Source organism: Lolium rigidum, chromosome 2 (assembly GCF_022539505.1).
Source record: "Lolium rigidum isolate FL_2022 chromosome 2, APGP_CSIRO_Lrig_0.1, whole genome shotgun sequence".
Taxonomy (NCBI): domain Eukaryota; kingdom Viridiplantae; phylum Streptophyta; class Magnoliopsida; order Poales; family Poaceae; genus Lolium; species Lolium rigidum.
Window position 1 is genome coordinate 3,652,538 of NC_061509.1, and position 18,071 is coordinate 3,670,608.

At 40.5% G+C, this 18,071-nt stretch overlaps 1 long non-coding RNA gene across 7 annotated transcripts; it reads right to left on the reverse strand.

Annotated features, from left to right (window-relative positions):
• Nucleotides 1–3,882: 3,882 nt before the first annotated feature.
• On the reverse strand, nt 3,883–10,765 carry LOC124691198. 7 transcript variants are annotated; one of them, XR_006998823.1, is made up of 12 exons: nt 10,529–10,764; nt 10,265–10,399; nt 9,628–9,733; nt 8,842–9,025; nt 8,367–8,476; nt 6,722–6,832; nt 5,846–6,032; nt 5,545–5,633; nt 5,136–5,273; nt 4,433–5,053; nt 4,224–4,333; nt 3,883–4,138 (listed from the first exon to the last, which is right to left on the reverse strand). It is a non-coding gene; the product is annotated as an uncharacterized LOC124691198 (long non-coding RNA). The 7 variants fall into 7 exon arrangements; XR_006998824.1 differs by having other exon boundaries at nt 4,433–4,552; nt 10,529–10,762; XR_006998822.1 differs by having other exon boundaries at nt 4,433–5,273; nt 9,628–9,949; nt 10,388–10,399; nt 10,529–10,765.
• Nucleotides 10,766–18,071: the final 7,306 nt, after the last annotated feature.

Below are 18,071 nucleotides of genomic sequence, written 5' to 3' on the forward strand. Positions count from 1 at the left end.
CAATTCTGACCATTCAATACATAGCTCATGGTAGATTAAACTGAAATAAATTCACTCCACTTAACTATGCAGCAGATTAAACTGGAATAAATTCAGTCGTGCTAGTCTGCCTCAAATAAAATCCAGTCCACCTAACAATGCAACAGATTAAACCGGACGAAATTCAATCATGTTAGTGTAACTCAAATATAAAACCAGTTCGAAGAATGAGAACCATGCCTAATAAATATAAGTATCAACCTTTTTCTTATTATCAGATGGAGGAGTGGAACTCTAGAGTAGTTAATTAATGGTGAAAAAAGCAAGCTGTACATAGAATGGAAACAATAATTTCCGTACACCGAAATTAACAGAACTCGGTTGCACTCTACTCACGCAACAAGGACCGAGTATTTAACAGAACTCACTAACACTCTACTCACTTAGGAAGGACAAACTATTTATCTGGCTGACTAAAAGCTTGAAGGGGCAAACTCAACACAAACAAAGCAGGAATTTGAACCAAGGAAAGCACCAGCGGCGGCCCAAGACAGCGATCTTCCGCAACACGAGTACCTAGAAAAAAATAAATAGAAGAATAGAAAATCAAGTAATCGGCGATGCAAGCGAGGATAGAGCAGCATCACAAGAGCCGAGCCGCCAGAAACGAACAAAAAGAACAAAGTGGTAGAAAAGATGAAGCAAAGAGAGAAGAAAAGATGAACAGAACCACAAGCAAAGAACTCTAAACAAAAGATAAAAGAGGAGAAATAAAATTAAGAAGAAGCACTCAAAATCAAGAATATGATGATCAAAATGAGGGAAAAAAAAAAGGAAGAGGACTAAAAGGAAATCCATCAGCAAAGAAATTATAAAACGAAGAAGAACTGATCTGAGGAAAACCCCAAAAATAGAAAGCAGACCAAAACGAGTGGGCTTGTATCACCAACAACAAATATCACCTAGACCAAGAGAAATGTATGTGCAGACAGAACACAAGCGGCAGGTAGCAAAAGCTAACTATAAATAGAGGAAACATGACCAAAAAGGAAATCTAGCAGCAGTCTCAATATTAACCTAAAGTGAAGCTGATTCAGTTTGATATCTGTAGTAATAACCACGAAAATATAATATTTCAATAGGAAATCCCCACTAATAATTTCACCCACGGATAATAATCTGAATATAAGAGCAATTTGAGTTCTAACCTAAGCACATTTAGCCACTCAGCATAAGAGAAAGTTAACCGCCAATTTAATACTATAAACTTACATCAAAGCCTAAAGCTTACCAAGGCTGGGATAGAATCTCAAATCCAAGAAAAAGTGTAAACATATCACCCGCATGCGAAGCAGCACAAAAAATTGGTTCATAAATACTTGCATTTATTATGCAAAAGTCAGAGATATAGATGTAGAATGAAGTTGCAAAAATCTGCTCTAGAAAACAATCATCAACACAGATATACAAAAGCATCTACATATCATACTCCAAACATGTAGGGAGGCAAACACTTCCGCCATCAGCAGGATCCTAGGCAAGATCTAACTGACATAAGAGGTACATCACATCCCAGTATTCTGAATCTTAAGGAAGAAACACATGACAACCCAGTCTTACTTCAAGGGGCGCCACTGGTAAGGAGCACGCAGGTAGATAACGTTGTGGCTCCTTTAAACGATCTTTCAAATTTGTAGGAAATTACTGAATGAAGGTAAAAAATTACAACCAATCAGCAGAGCATAGTTTTAAGCCATGTTCTGACAATGCAAAAGTCAACCCGAAGCATTCGACTGCTTTCCAATTATTATGAACTCAACGGTTAATTGGCTAGATTTCAAATACCTAAAACAGAACAAAGACCAAACATTTGAGCATAGATGAAATTTCATAGATCAAGAAAATATTATCATAAACAAATTTTATTAGAACTGTCTTAATATAAAATATTCACGTCCTTTGACTAACCTAAAGCGCGCAGTCACCGTCAAACTAAATATGATTATATGTATATCTGGCATGAATCACAGAGCCGAGAAAGCACCAGAGATGACTTTCTCAATTTCACGGATAAATGCACTTAATTGCAGTACATATGTTCTGCAAGCTTTGAACAGCAATATCATGTTTTGCCGAATACAATGATACCAGACACCTGATAATTAGAATTTATCCTTAAAGAACCTCAAACAGTGGATATAAAAGAGCCTCTAATATCTACAGTAGAGAATATCTACTAAAAGCGCATACGCATAGCTGCAGTGTTACTCGGTTGGTTAGTAAACAATGATTAACTGAAAAACTATTCCTCTTCTAGTTACTCTCACGATGAGAAAAATCCATAAATTCAATGAGACCTTTCACTACTACCAAAATAAATTCAGTAGTGAATGCTTACAATAATAAAATGCATATAATAGTTTCACTGGGCCACACTCTAAAGTAGAGTATTTTTATATTTAAATGTCATCATATTATGATCATTTTTGCAACATGTTATCACCAACTGCATAGCCAGCAGATCTTTTATAATTAGATATTTCTTCCAGATTCTCTTATGGTTGTTCTATTATGTCAAAAGGCAAACCTTTCACGGCACTCAAGTTCCCACAACCCATTGAAATATAGCATCCCGATATGCAAGAAAAGTGGAGGTACAATAGTAATGTAAGCATTGAAAAATAATGGCGATCCTCGAATCTTTGCACTATTATAGTTTTCCCAAGTCCTAGCGTGCCAATTCATATAGGCTGGTGGAGTGCTATTCTGAATCCTGTATTGCATATGAGCAAACAAAAGGACAACAGAAACTTAACCTGGGCTTTGGACTAATGCAGACTGTGGATGGAAACTCTTCGAAGATGTGTACCTGAACTTTCCCCTTGTATCTTATCTTGACCTGCATTTGCAAGAGCTATCTCTCACAAGAGAAAATGCGCGAGTGGGGACCTGAGCCCTGGCAGTGGCAGTGAGATTGTGAGAGAGTGAGGGAGAAACCTGGGATCTTTGTAGTGCTGCTTCTCCATCTCCTTACTACTTGGAATTTTGAGAACGGCCTGCTTGGAATTTTGTCAAACAATTTGTAGGCACAATACATAGAATTTGCATAAACATATAAGATTTGGGGGATTAAATAGACAGAGAGAGGAGGAACACCACCGACCTAGCCCAGAACATACCATCAAATCCAAAAAGGTTGGAGGTCTGGAGGTCGACGTAGAGGTCGAGAGCGTCGAGGAGACGCAGTGCCCCGACGTGGGGACTCGTCACTCGACGCAGCCTGAAGGTCGGCGTGGCAACGGGTCTCTGGAGGGCTCCTCCCGGCAACTTGTGGCGGCGGTGGGCGGGGCAGAGGGGTCGTGCGTCCAAGCACGACGCCCAGCTCGCGCCTTACGCGGTTCCCGCGCCCAAGAACGGCGCCCCGCTCGTGCGCAGGTCGACAAGGGGCCATCAGAGAGAGACAAAGGAGGGGGAGAAACGAGAGGGGAGAGGTGGGAGGCGGAGGTGCAGCGAAGAGGAGGAGGAGGAGGAACGACGTGGAGGTGCAGCCGCCGCCTCCCGCGAGGATGAGGAACGGAGGGGCAGGCGCGGGTGCGGTTAGGGTTCTCACCATGAGTTGAACTTTTTATACCACTCTGGTTAAAACGCGTGGACGGTTGAGATTCGCTGGATGCGCCATCGGATGGCCACAAATCCAAACGAACGTGGTGGCTCCGCAGGGGGGCATCATATATACCCCTGGACTAGATTTAGATGTGCGCCTTGGCGCACGATCCCGTGAAATTTATGTCGATGCACACTTTGTATAACACTGCTATAAGTTAGATGGAATATGATAATCCATTTCTTCGATTTCAGAAAATGAAGTCGATATGATGATCTTTAGGATAAAGCACACGAGAGTAAAAACAAAGTAGGAATATTTATATACAACCAGGAAAACCGAGGTATATATTATAGTAGCAAACACTCATGGAGATATGTCAAGAGCAACAGAAGTTCAGAAAGAAAATCCACATAACCTGAGCCATCTACTGAAGGAATAATTTGACGTTAAATCGAGTTAATGAAATCCACAAGAGCAATGCCATCAAGATCCTTCTCCCATGTTCTATCTACATCTACTTCGGAGATATCATTGTAGCTAGTGAATGTATACCTAAAATACTGTGTCAGCCAAAAAGAGAGATAAACATATTTTTCCACTATCAGGAAAATCAAGAGGTTAAGCGGTCAAGTCCTACCGTTTTATCAGTTCGGCTATTCCTTTCCCAACCAAGTGTTTGCAACTTCCCATAATTACTCTCACGAATGCCTTGATTGAAGATGGTAGATTCTAAGACTGGCTCAATCTCTACAAAAGACCAAAAAATTAAGGTTGATCAAAATCTTGATTAAAAGTAAGATGAACCTTCACCTGGATTATAAGAAATAAATAATTGTAACAACTCACCTAGGGTCTAGGACGATGACAACCATGAAGAGAGGAACCATGGGTGGTCAGAGAGAGGATCACACGATATTGTCTCTTCTCACATTCTATGTATCCGCTGATAATTGTATGCTTTGAAATCTAGTAATTATAAGCAATTGAGGTTTCACTTGGAATGATATAAAATTTGTATATCCACAGGTATTTTAATTTTGCATCCATTGCTAGCAGCCTGAAGAGAAAATTGACTCTTGACATATACTTGAGCAACATGTATTGCCATGGTTTAGAAGTGGTCTAGTATCACGAGTGCCTTGAGGCGATCATATGCTTGCCTTTTATGCCTCCTAGTGAGGACCCTATCATATGAATAAATAGGTTTTGAAACAACCATAAGAAATAAATTGTATAACCAGTTAATTATTTTAGATCACAACCCTGCCCTTTTCGTTGCGTGGCTAAGCTCTCGGCATTTCTAAATTACAGTCAGGTTAGCTAACCAGTCCCATGTAAATATTTCTTTCTTTGGCACTGAATCTGGCACGAAACAAAAAAATCCCCAGAAGTAAGGCATTTCAGATTGAGAATATTTGGGTCAACATCTAGGATTTGAAGAAACAGTAAGTAATGCTTGGAAAATACCTGTTAGAGCAACAATCCAACAATTATTCTGAATACTAAACTGAATAATGTAAGAACTGCATTGAAAGAATGGAACAAGTACTTGTCTCAGCTATCTTTATTTGTTGAAAATGTCAAATGGTGCTTGCTCAGTTGATGAATTAGAGCAATAAAGAATCCTCACACTCCGGGAATGGAACTTCAACAAATTTTCAAAATCGAATATATCAAGGCTGCATTCCTACAAGCAACAATATTGGAAAAAAGATGCTCAGAGAAACGGAAAGAATATGGAGATGAACATACTAAATTTTTCGCTGGCAGGTCTATTTTGCAAGATCATGATGGAAACGCACTTGCTCTATTTCAAGATTGTAACCAAAGATTAGAAGTCACTGATCTACACCAAATGAAATTTGATTTACACAATCTATTCAATTCTATTCCTGGCCTTGAAAATATATCTAGTCCTTTCTCTGAAGAGAAAATTGATAATATTGTTAAGAAAATACCTAGTGACAAAGCTCCAAGTCCTGATGGCTTTAACTGTTGTTTTCCTAAGACTTGTTGGGATATTGTGGCTCCTCAGTTCTATAATTTACTGCAGCAATTTTCGGAAGGAAAAGTTATCTTGGGCAGTATAAATAATTATCTAATAACATTAATCTAAAAAATAGTTCTCCTACAGGGGTAAATGATTACAAACCCATATCTCTATTAAACTCAAGCCTCAAACTGGAATGGAAATCCATTCTTGATACTGCCATGTTGTATTCATGTATTGAGTTTTAGTGTTTCTAGCTGGTGTCCTACCTGATCAGTTACATCAACCTGCTGGGGCAGATTTTGTACACCACGAACCCAATTATTTTTACTGCTGCTCTCACACTTGAACTCAATCAGACCTTGTGTTGTGCTCAAGCCAAAGCAGCATGTCTCTCGTGAACCTTTCCCTGGCTCGGGCGACTCTGGGGCTCTCTTTAGACACCATATACCACACCTGTAAGTATTTTCAAGCATCACGTCAGAACTCATGTTTTATTAACTCATAATTTATCATTGGCCCGGTCATGTAAAAACCTTGGCAATACGATAATAACACACTTTAGGCATGGCCAAATTAGGGAGCTTAGCAGTTTACCATACATTACAATAAAGTGAAAAGATATGATCAAGAAAGAACCAGCCAAACAAAGAGAGCCCTTGGTACTGCAGGGTTGGGAAATCAAATTGATAAAAGCCTACTTCTTGAAGTATCACAACTAATCACTCAAAACATAGGGAGAACATATGGGAAAATACATATGGAACAATGAGGTCGACAGTTCAGATATGTTTATAGAAGGCATTAATTCTATTGCTTCATGTCATGCAGAAAATTTCCATATCTTGATCATCCTTTCCTACTAAATCCACCGATCAATGATATATTATAAGATGAGTGGGTGATTTGTCAAAAAAAAAGTTTAGTCTAGTCCCAGAGTTCTAAAAACACAAGAGGAAAACTATTAGTATGTTTCCAGGCTATTGTGGTTCGATGTCACAAGAAATATCCTCCGAATACCAGAACTCTAAATAGTTCTGAAGCCACATGAAAAAATTCACGCAAAAACATCATCTAAGAACAAATTAGTGAACTCAATACGCAAGAACTTAAACATCCAGACATCCAAAGATCAGGCTGAATACCTGTTTGTCCTGAAACACTATGTCAGTGTATTTTATGGGACCATCATCGGTTCCTCCACAGTGATGCTACAGCCAGCCCAGGGTGAGCTCACTCAATGGATAGGTCACCATCTGATCATGAAAAGAAATGAGAGCATTAGGCAAAACATAACAAAACAGACCATATATACACAATAGCAGGCGTAACTGACAAAGTAAGAAAACGTGCATGGGTGATGGGTAACATAATAGTAGCTTAATAGGCAGTATACATAAAATAAGCCACCAGAGACGGATCAGACTGAATAACTGTCTGGTGCTCAAAAGGCTGACACAACATGCTTTTCGCAAAAGACGGATGTGGGCTGACAGACGTGTAATGGACATGATATACAAAAAAAAATAAGTTATACATACTGGGGGGCACGCAATTAAAGAATTGTAGAAGATATAATATAAATAAACTAAAACATAATAGGTTCTGATTAAACTATGCTTATGGCTTCATTCAAAAGGACGATTTGCTTTACCCTCCAGAAGTTCTGAATGCAATTGTCCCTAATTTCCTAAGCGACAGATTGTTTCTCAAAAAAGGATGTTCCCATAATAATTCTTAGAAATAGAAGTACGTCTGTTTTCGAAAAGAAAAAAAACATGTATGCTGGTTCAGGCAATGGCACGTTTTATTGTAATAGATCGCCCTGATAATGGGTCGCGAGATCGTGCATAACATAAGAGAGGTGGTTCATATTCCTAGGATTGAGTCGACTGCAAAAAACTAAATGGCCTTTTATACTTCAGCTACGTCATTTTCCTATCCGTTTGTGTTATCCATGACTATCAATAAGTGACAGGGGCAGACCCTAACCTCCGCATGTGAAAAATATGGTCTATCATGAGATCTCTGGGTCTGCTGGTCTGACTTCGGTAGATACCATGTGTAAGACATTGGTGTTGATCTATTCAGTCAAATCATTTGTAGGTGCCAAAATATATACATAGAATCTTGATAGTTGACAAAATCTATATAAACCAAAGAGACAATGGCCGAGATTGGATCACCCTTAATGTGAACCAAGAGAGCATCCAGAATATCTATACAAGTAGGAATAGCCTCATTCGCACGTGCTACAATTGTCAGCTTTCCCTCACGGAGATCAAGAACAGACTTGCTGAACATGAAATATCTCCATATTACGACTGTATCCCTACTCAATTTTTCTCTCAAACATACCTCATTGCTTTCTTTCCGGCCTATACGCGTAAGTACATCAGAATACAAATAGACAATTACAGTAACAAACAACAGCATACAGTCCTGATTTTAAGAATACATCATTGCAAATACACCTTAAGTCCTAAAGTAGGAGCATTTTATTTTTCAGAAACAAAAAATGACTGGACCTGGACATTAACCTGGTATATATATGCAGCAACCATAAAGGGATTCACTATTTTTCCAGTGCATAAATAGCTACAGCAACCTATTTACATTCTAAGCTGCAACCAAGTACAAAAGATATGTGTGGTTTGCTAGATAGAAAATGCATGTAGACACTTCTTTAAGAAATAAAAAATAGATACTCTTTTTTCAAACAAAGAAACTTCAGAAAAAATGCAAGACACAGAAGAGGTGATGCTATATAGTCGATGCTAGGGCACTCACAGAATTCGTGTAATTTCTTTGAGGATTGCAGAATCAAGGAAAAGATAACATTCCATTAGGAACCTAAAAAATTATAAGGCATTGCCGCTGCCTTCCCATGGGAGTTGTACCTGAAATAATAGATAAATCTTTTGACCACATCTACTCGACAAGTAAAAAGGAAGTAAGCATAGATATATTGGTCGAACCTCAAGAAAAGAAACCAGACAATTTAAAGGGACTGGCTCACAATACATCATAGATAATTAAGGGGTATGTTCCAATAGCTTTCAACATAGGAAACTGAGAGTGCAATTAAACTATGTTGAACGAAAAAGTAGGCTCTACAAACCAACATTATTTTTATCGCCTATTAGCAGATTTATGAAATAGAAAAAACAAGCATTGGTAGAAAGCAACCCCCTAGAGCAGCAGAAGGTAGTAATGGCTTCAATGTGATCATATAGAAATAACCCTAATAGGGGATGTCGCTTACCCGATTCATAAACTTTATTATCCAGTATGGTTTCATCTTTGGAAGACCTCAACTACGACGACATGATAGCTAGGGTGGATGTGGCATCAATGCAGGGACAGCGGACACAATAGGCCTTGGTTGGTTACCCTGCCGCACAACACCTCAACCTCACCGCCCAACCAAGGTGCAATAAGGGAAACATCTGAAACATGATCAATCAGTAAATATCACACGTGGGAATAATTTCAAGAGCATCATGTACATCAGCTATTGCAGCAAGAAGATGAAAATATACACGTGAATACTTACAATTGCAAAAAATGAAAATAGCTGAAACGCAATCCAAACAGTTAAAATAGCATGACTATGTAACCATGTAAGAAATACCAATCAAATAGGGCTTCATGGCTACTGTTTCGGCTAGCCTTTAGTTAATAGACCATACTAACATGTGTAAGAGTAAGGTCATGTACTATATTTCATTAGTAACTTTCATTTGCCACTTTGACAAAGCTAAATTGATATCTGTAGATTGAAGTGCAGCTTCATCAGATTGAATATGCAAACACAAACAACATGCCTTCAAAGTAAAGGATGAACTAATTTAATGGCAAGAATCATATATATTGAAGAAAAAGCACTACAAAAATCTAAACAAAAGGAAATCAAACCATGAGAACGCGTTCAGGATGTCACATGCAAAATCTTGGCCCACCTGAATCCTAACTGTTATCAAGAACTAATGTGCCGATCTTCTAGAAAATGAAAATATTACAGACAATAGATGAAAAATAGATAACATACCGTATAAACAAGCCGCCTAGGCTGTCATTCTTGGTTCCGGACTCAGCTGCCTTTGCCTGTAGTTATGAAGGCTACAGCCTACTGCAAACTGAAGAACCCTTTAGCTCTGTAACAAAATTCAAGCAAATAATAGTGTAAGTGCCTGCAATTCATTAGCAAAGAGAAGGCACATTACGGATTCATCATTCATGCACAAACTGAGAGTCAATATAAGAGTTAAAGGAGTATGCAGATCTGCAATGAATAACCAAAAGTCAGCTTGCTGGAAAACAATTATTCTCTGAAGAGGATTTCTACGTGCTTTTCTTCTCTGCGAAAATATCTTATCTCCCATGTATGTTTTTGTAGCTATGAGATTTTTATGAAGAACTAACTTCCCACTTTGTAGCCACACTATGTTGAATTTGTATGTTAATAACGTGCATGAACAGTTTCACCTATAGTGAGCATGAACATGATGTCCGGTTAGAAAGTTCCTTATTTAGAATTCGTGCTACCTGGATTAATCAAGCATTGCATTGGTCTATCATTATTTCGATAGCACAATACACATTGAAACTGATAATTCGTCAGATCACTATTAATAACATCTGAATTGAAGTGGAAAAAGAACAGCTGCTGAATAGGCTGCACATACCTTCATTATACATATACCCAGCGGAGAGGCACGACGCGACAACAAGGTGCCCATACCAGGGGCGAGGCCCTCCGGCCGTTCGGAACTACTGGTTGCAACCTAGTCTTATTTCCTCCTTAGTACAGAACCCTAGCCCTGAAACATCCAACAAGAAAAAATACAGATATAGTCAAGCTTCACGAGGTAAAAGTACATGGCTAAGAATATTCAGACTATTGGTGCTGCAACCTCGTGAGAAACCTCGACTAAAATTCAGATTATTACCTGGAGACCATCAATATTAGGGCCTAATCTTCTGTATAATTGTTTCTCCAGCAAGAGGAGGGCCATTGTTCTGTTGCTGGCCGGCGTCCTTGGTGACGATGAAGAGGTGGAGGAGGCTAGGCGGTCTAGCAAAACAAATCGGAGAGGGGTAGGACGGGCTGAGCTCCACCAGCTGCTCCTCTGGGGATGGCACGACGGGCGTCGTCGGTGTGGCTGCGCTGCGCCGGCCGGCCAGCAGCCACTCCTCTAGCGGCGGCGATGGACTGCTCCCGTCGGCCACCAACCGCTCATCCGGTGGCGGCACGGGATGCAGCTCCCGCCGGCCACCAGCCGCTCCTCCAACGACGGCCATGGGAGCTGCGAGGTCGGAGACGAGAAGGTCAGGGACGAGAGGTGAAGGAGGAGAAGGATGGTGGCAGGAGGAGGAAGGGGATTGGGCAGGGGAGTAGCACGTGAGGGGATTGGGCGGCGGCTAGGGTTTGACCGTGGGAGCTGCACCTTCTATGCGACTTGGTGGAAAATATGGACGGCGCGCGAGGCGGCGACGGGGAGGAGGTGGATCTCGACGGGGAGGAGGTGGAGCTCGACGGGGACGGCTGGGTGGACGAGGCGACGAACGGAGAGAGAAGGGACAGGGGCGGCCGCAGAGAAGATAAGGTTTGTGTGGTGGCTAGCTTTTCTCTCCTCGATCCTTTTTCTCTTTTGCTACCTTGAACCAATACTGCTGTCACATGTGGCCCAATCGCTGGCTCGAAACGGGACGACGCAACCGGCCAGCCCTTGCTCGTCTGGTGGCGTGCGTGGATGCTCTGTGAGGCCCCCGTTGGGGGGCATCTATTATATCTCTTAATACAATCTTGCTAGGTGAACTTAATCTATTTTATGGGCACTACAAATGATACTTTAGGTCAATTCGTTATGCTTGTTAAAAAATCTCAGTCAAGATCTGGTGGTATCGTATTTTCGACTCAACTTTGGCCTTAATTATTTTAAAGGGTCAACTATAGCTTTTGTAACTGTTGGCGTAGTCTTCCTATGGTTGTAACAAAAAAAAAAAAACTGTGTTGGCTTTTTTTTTTTTCCTTTTGTAGAATCTAATTATATGTAATGCAGGTGCATTATATTTCATGGGAGCTGGTGGGGATATAATTCTGGAACACTCAGAAAAACATGTTTTTTGGTACCAAATCATCAATCGTATATCAATTTTTGCACCATTCATATGCTATCTAGGATGATAGTTCATTACTATAAAAAAAAAAACTACACTTCAGGTAAAGCCTTCTGGTGTAAGGTTGGTTCATACAAAGTCAATATATTTGATAGTGGAATTCTTCTGCAAGTACCCACATGAAGTGGACTCGGATCGGGAAAGGGAAACTCTTTTACTATTTGTGTTCATTAATAGAATTACATGAGCACGGTAAATCATACATCAAAAAATACAATCGCTAAGCTTGTTTGTTTTGAGTTCATACCATGGTGACCTCATGGCTGCAGCTAAGTCACTATTCTTGGATTTCAGATGGAGCGGACCAGATTCACATATGCCCTGGCGAATGGATGAAACGTGTAAGTCTAGAGCGCCTAGCACACCTCTCATGTGTTTCTAGGCTAACAATAGCTACGTGGTTTGTATCCCTCTGAAAACGGTGTAATTCAATTGAGAACTTGATCTAAATGTGGAAGGCATGAAGCCAAAATATGATTGATTGACCATGAATTATTTTCCTAAATAAAAAACGTTAAGTGGAATTGTTTGGTTTACTACCATAGTGAATGATTTTATGGAATTGATCTATTCTGCAGGAGGCACTTGACTTCTGTAGGGCATGTATTTCCTCTTCTTTTTTTGCTAAAATGCAGAACCAATCTATCGGTCTAGCTTTTTTGCTATTAGAATTGGCTGTGAACAAGCATATCCCCTTTTAGTAAGTAGCTAATATCTCAAAACTTGCGTGATTTTTGTGTTGCCACTTGTTTCATTTCTAGCCTAACATTTCTATTTACTGATGTTGATTTTGGACGCCAACAGTTAGCGGTCATCTTTTTGCATTTTATTTAGATCGTGGTTTCTGAATCGAATTAGATCTAGCTTATTTCCCTGTTTTTGTGCTTTTACTCTGTTTCAGATGTAGAATTTTAAAAGTTAAAACTTGCCTTGTCCGTATAATTAAGCAACATTAATTATTCTTCTTGTTAAGGTGCTAAGATTTGTTCTACAAATCCATCTAGATTGTTCCTCCGATTCATTCAATTTTGTATCCTTTTGAATGTCTAATACATGCTGCTACTAATTGTTTACTACTCATCATCATTACTATTTTCAGTATGTGCCTACATGGCACAAAAGAATTTTCCTATTTCCTTTGGGGTGGATATTTTGTCAGATTTAACATCATTTCTGCAATAATGTAGATACTAGAAGATGTTGCAATATTCGAAATTGGGGTCACAAGAGAAGAGAGCAGGCAGCCAATGTGATTGCAGATTGATATGAATAATTGCAGTATTGCAGTTTGCTGAACATCTAGAGCAGTTTTCAGTACCACTTCTGGTAGAAACTTCTTGCTTCTTTAATGAAAACAATCTGAGGTAAAAATAAGAGGTGCACACCCAAACTATAGAACTTCTGATGGTCCCCATATTATTCTTTCTTAATTGTCTCGCAGCACAGAAGGTTGGTATTTTTTGGCCTGCTAATTGTCTGTATTTCTTTCTTAACAGTAATTTTATTGTAATACTATGAGAATTCTTATTTTATTTATAGTTGACGTACAACTTAGCAGGGTATTTTTTTTATTACTATAGGAGATAAAATTCCCTATAACTGTGTAGTATAACAGGTTCTTGTTTGTTGCTCTTAACAGGGTTGTGTGATTGTTTATTTGGAGAAAGTGAAGACTCATGTTTTATAATTCGTGGTGCTAATATCTATAATGGATCATATGGTAGTCCTTCTTTGTAATGTAGGCGAAGATTTTAATCATGGAGCCATGCATATGGAACTGTAGTAGATCTTTTTCATTTTAAATTTATTTTAATCCACATTTTTTGTTAGTTGTTTTTTGAGATCTTTAGATTCCTTAATTAATGTCTAGCATATAGGGATGCCTCGGTTTCCCCTTCATAATGGTGGCTGCATAGCTGAACATCATCTACGTCTCCGTCGAGGCGAGATAATCTTCTGTGTGGTTTGTACAGCCTGTTACTTTTGTTTGTCTCTTATTTTTACAAATTATAGTATTCACAGTAAGCATCTGTAGGACCTGCTGAAAGCATAATAGCTAGATACGTGTTTCTACAAGATCGGACCTTTGGTCTTCCTGATGATGATAATCTGACATATATATGATACTATGGAAACACCAACATGTAGCAGAAATTGTTTCTCTTCTGCACATGGTTGCTATCCCTCTTTGTATTTTTCTGTACATTTCATACATTTCTCCCTATTTGTAGTTAGAAAATTGATGAGATTTACTTATTTGTTTAGTTCCAATTTATGTTCGTTGTATAAATTAAAAGGAAGTGGCTGGCTTTTTGAATCTGGTGGATGCCTTGACTTCTCTTTGCTTATTCCATTCTTAATTGGTGTGTTAAGTAAAGATTGTTGCATCATATAAATAAGCTGGGTCGTTACTACTGTTTTTCTAAATTGGTGAGAAGATCAATCTTGTAGTTGCTAATTTTAGATACTCCGTCCAATATATTAATTATTTGGCAGTAATGTTATTTTAATGCTTATTTGCTAGAAGTTGATTAATGGGTATTCTGTTTTGTTTACAGGAACTCTTTAAGGAAGTTTACATCCTTTTTGTTAGGACACTAATGAGTAAGTATAGGGATTTGTGATGATAGAAGGAACCACAATCGAGAGCAATATCAGTTGGGTTGATTGGCGTGCTAGGAATAGACATACATGCTATTGTAAAAATATTCTTTTTTATTTTCCTTTGAGTAGGGTGTAGTTTATATTAGAGTAATATTTGAATGAAAAAATGGTTATATGGAATGAAGAAGGCTGAAGGCGTTATATATAATTTATCCGTGTGATGTTCTTAGATTTTGAATGCGATCATACCTTTTCTACTCATGTTAGGTAGAGCTTGAATTGTAATAGTTTTGTAATGATACATACTTCGTGTACTCCGCATCTATACGAATTGAAACGTGCGTTGCACGTGCTCATTTACTAGTATAAGAAAGATGGTGCTCACCACCTCATCACACTTGTCGCCTCTTTTCAAAAGGAAATTGGACTATAGGTTGGGAGCCCTGGAAAAATATTTGTGAAAATTGTTTTCTAGCAAAGAGGTTTGGGAACGCCTTTCCGTCTCGGACAGATGGCAGGGGTACAACCTATGAGCTCCCATTGAATAATGCCCCGCAGTTGGTCGCGGCATTCCAGAGGGTCGAGCTGGTCGGGGAATTTGCTACTCCTGGGTAAACGACCCCTCGGACTCTGGTGTTGGGAGGTACAACTCTAGGCGGCATGTCTTAGGCTAAGGCGAGCAGACGAAAAACTACGATCGGGTACTTGTCGTGGCATATGTTGTTATGCAGGGATGATGCCCACACGATAAGTATCCGGATCTTGTGGGGAAAGTGTACAACCTCTGCAGAGTGTAAATCTATTCGAATAGCCGTGTCCGCGGTTATGGACATGGGAAAGGCTGCTTCTTGGTGATACGTCTCCGACGTATCGATAATTTCTTATGTTCCATGCTACTTTTATGATGATACTCACATGTTTTATACACATTATATGTCATTATTATGCGTTTTCCGGAACTAACCTATTGACGAGATGCCGAAGTGCCGGCTCCTGTTTTCCGCTGTTTTTGGTTTCGTAAATCCTAGTAAGGAAATATTCTCGGAATCGGACGAAATCAACGCACGGGGTCCTATTTTTCCACGAAGCTTCCGGAGGACCGAGGGGAAAGGAAGTGGGGCCACGAGGCAGCGACACAGTAGGGCGGCGCGGCCCGAGCCCTGGCCGCGCGGCCTCGACGTGTGGTGCCCACCGTGACCCCTCCGAGGCTGCCCTTCCGCCTACTTAAGGTCTCCGTCGCGAAAACCCTATTACGTTCGACGAAACCAGAGAAAACCTTCCGGAGCCGCCGCCATCGCGAAGCCAAGATCCGGGGGACAGGAGTCTCTCGTTCCGGCACGCCGCCGGGACGGGGAAGTGCCCCCGGAAGGCTCCTCCATCGACACCACCGCCATCTTCATCAACGCTGTTGTCTCCCATGAGGAGGGAGTAGTTCTCCATCGAGGCTCAGGGCTGTACCGGTAGCTATGTGGTTCATCTCTCTCCTATGTACTTCAATACAATAATCTCATGAGCTGCCTTACATGATTGAGATTCATATGATGATGCTTGTAATCTAGATGTCATTATGCTAGTCAAGTGGATTTTACTTATGTGATCTCCGAAGACTCCTTGTCCCACGTGTGTAAAGGTGACAGTGTGTGCACCGTGTGGGTCTCTTAGGCTATATTTCACAGAATACTTATTCACTGTTATGAATGGCATAGTGAAGTGCTTATTTATATCTCTTTATGATTGCAATGTGTTTTGTATCACAATTTATCTCGTGTGCTACTCTAGTGATGTTATTAAAGTAGTTTATTCCTCCCGCACGGTGTAATGGTGACGAGTGTGTGCATCGTGTAGTACTTGGCGTAGGCTATGATTGTGATCTCTTGTAGATTATGAAGTTAACTATTGCTATGATGGTATTGATGTGATCTATGCCTCCTTTCGTAGCGTGAAGGTGACAAGTGTGCATGCTATGTTATTACTTGGTTTGGTTATGTTGATCTGTCATGCACTCTAAGGTTATTTAAACATGAACATCGAATATTGTGGAGCTTGTTAACTCCGGCATTGAGGGTTCGTGTAATCCTACACAGTTAGTGGTGTTCATCATCCAACAAGAGAGTGTAGAGTCTAGCATTTATCTATTTATTTTGTTATGTGATCAATGTTGAGAGTGTCCACTAGTGAAAGTATGATCCCTAGGCCTTGTTCCTAAATATCGCTATCGCTGCTTGTTTACTTGTTTTATCGCATCTCTACCGTCCGCAATATTACCACCATCAACCACACGCCGAGTCCTGGGCAAAGCACTTTTCTCGGTGCCGTTGCTACCGCTTATATTTATTCATACCACCTGTATTTCACTATCTCTTCGCCGAACTAGTGCACCTATTAGGTGTGTTGGGGACACAAGAGACTTCTTGCTTTGTGGTTGCAGGGTTGCATGAGAGGGATATCTTTGACATCTTCCTCCCTGAGTTCGATAAACCTTGGGTGATCCACTTAAGGGAAACTTGCTGCTGTTCTACAAACCTCTGCTCTTGGAGGCCCAACACTGTCTACAAGAATAGAAGCACCCGTAGACATCAGGCCGCGGCCGAAATTATCAAAGTAGGCGACGATTTCCTCGGCAGTACTCGAGTTATGATGCTCCTGGGCAAATTTCGGCTGGCTTCCGAGCAAGCGCTGGAGGAAACAACAGAGATGATTACCAGAGGAGCAACGAACAGCGAGGCGACAATAGAGATGACTCTCGAAACAATAGGCAAAATACCGGGTCAAGGTTCCAGAGACATTTTGTGTCCCCTGAAGAGATGATGAACGGGCCGTGTCAGATGCATTTTTTCTCGACAACAATGGAAAAAGACAGTCAGGACACTTGCAGAAGGATTGCCGAAATTTCCAGGCAATGTTAAGGTGGGCAGGGCATGCAAATGCTCAGGAAGCGCACAGAAATCCTCAAGGACCTAGGAGTGAGATTCACTTGCCACCTCCTCCCGCGATTACGGACGAAAATCGACATCAGCTCAGAATAGCGGCAACACCTGCTCCACCGCCTTATGTTGATCCTAACTCTAACGGAGCGGTCTCGATGATTCAGAAAGGCAGGCCATCCAATAGAGCTCAGAAAGTAATCTCGCGACAGGTGTTTATGGCAGAGAAGATGCCACCACCAACAATCGAGTACCTTAAATGATCAGGGCAAGATATTGGCTTCAAAATTGCTGATCATCCACAGCAAGTTCCTCGACCAGGGCGGTCAAGCATCGATCTTACCAGACGAGTAATTGCAGGATTCGATGTATCTCGAGTATTCATAGATGGCGGCAGCAGTTTAAACCTTATGTATGCAGATACACTAAGGAAGATGAATATATCCCTAGCAAACCTGAAACCGACCGACACACGATTCCACGGTATCACACCGGAGAAGCTAAGTTATCCGCTGGGGAAGATCAATCTCGACGTTCAGTTCGGGACCCGAGAGAACTACAGGATCGAGAAGCTGGAATTTGAAGTCGTGGATTTCCCGTCGTAGTATCACGCCTTGTTGGGACGACCAGCATATGCCAGGTTTATGGCAGTACCACATTATACATATTTTTTGTGGAGGTTACCTGGACCTAAGGGACCAATTACAGTCAAAGGAAGTTTCGCTTTAGCCGATAAATGTGACAAGGATTTTCATCGACTATCAGAAACTTTCGGGATGCAAGC